Raw genomic sequence first — 1671 nt, forward strand, 5'->3', positions numbered from 1 at the left:
CGCTTCAAGGCGTAGGAGCTTCTTTTTCACTTGAAAAGATGACACTAGTGGAAAAAGCCCTTTGCCGTTCACAACATGCCCCAAAAACACGAGTTCTGTGACGTCAAAAACTCGCTTCTAGGCGAGTTTGAGGCCTGCTTTAGAAAGCCGTTGCAAGACGGTGCGGAGATTCAAGAGATGATCTTCTCAGACAGCCATAGGTAATAATGTCGGCTATGTTGAAAAGTACACCATTGCATCCTCCAAGTATGAAATGCATTATCTTCTGAAATGCTGATGAAGCTGAAGCCAAGCCAAAGCACACTCTCTTAAAACAAAAGAGCCCATCATGCATAATAAAGGTTGTCAGATCACGGCTCTCAGGGTCGAGTTCCACTTGGTGGTAAGCAGACACTAAATCCTGCATCGAAAAGCGGTGGACGCCAGTTAAGCTATGCAGCAGTTCTTCTGTCTGTGGAAGTGAAAAACTATCAACAATTTTAGCTTGATTTGTCTCTTGCAGATAACACACATTCATATTGACCCATCCTTTTTCCTAACCACTACTATTGGAGAAACCCACTGAAAGGCATCAACGTGCTCAATAATGTATTGTGCTCCAAGTTTCTGTAATTCACCAGACACTTGCTCAAAAACAGTAAAGGGTAACCTTCGCAGCTTGCTGGCAATGGGTGAAACGGACTCCCGAACCTTAACTCTCTTTAAATCCATTGGCAAATCCAAACTATTTGTCAAACAGATGTTTGTACTATTAACGTAGCTCAGATGGCAATACAGGAGTAATAGAGGCCAATGCAAAACATTGAAACGATGTACATTCAATCTTCATTTGTAGTGCCGCAATGGCATCTAGGCCTGGAATAGTGGTGCTCTCAGACACAACATACAGAAAAATGCAAGCATTTCTGTCGTGGAACGCAGCTGATGCAATAAAGCATCCTTGAACTCCTATTTTTGACTTGGTGTAGTCGAAAAGCTGTACTGAGGTAGGCTTCAATAGGCAAGTATTTGCGAAATAATGGAGATAGAGTTCTGCTCGGATAGTGACAGACGATCCCGTATTAACCAGAAGCGAGATAGCCTCACATTCCACGCAGACGGATGCGTAAATGCCGTGTTTGTGTCACTTACAGGGACACTAAAGATTACCATGAAGTCAAGTTAAAGCAATGCTCTACAACGTCTAAGGCATCAGTATAATCGCGAACAGAGCTTCAATAACCGAGAAATTGAGGTAAATGCATAACACGATTTGAGACCCCCCCAGCGACATTCCGGTACTAGCCCGATGACGAAGACACTCATCATAATTTATGTCACTAGTACTAGACTACTCATATTAAAAAGATAATTTCATTAGGTTATAAGACGGAAGAAAATACTACTTGTCTACCTCTGTTTGATTCTAAGAAAAAATAACATTTTGACGTTACCCTTCAGTAGTATGGGTGGTCGAAAGGTTTCGTTTTCGCTCGACTCTGTGCGCTCGACTCTGCGCCGCGCACGCTTTGGAGTTTCAGTTGTTTCATTATCACGTTGTGCTGCGCTGGTTCTGCTGGCTCGTGAAACTTGCATTTGGAACAAGCAGCGAGAATGCCACGTCCATGTGATGATGTGGGATGCGCGAACAGTGCTGAACGAATGCTGAGCAACAAAGAATGCCACATGTGA

The sequence above is a fragment of the Dermacentor albipictus genome, chromosome 6, assembly GCF_038994185.2.
Source record: "Dermacentor albipictus isolate Rhodes 1998 colony chromosome 6, USDA_Dalb.pri_finalv2, whole genome shotgun sequence".
Classification (NCBI taxonomy): domain Eukaryota; kingdom Metazoa; phylum Arthropoda; class Arachnida; order Ixodida; family Ixodidae; genus Dermacentor; species Dermacentor albipictus.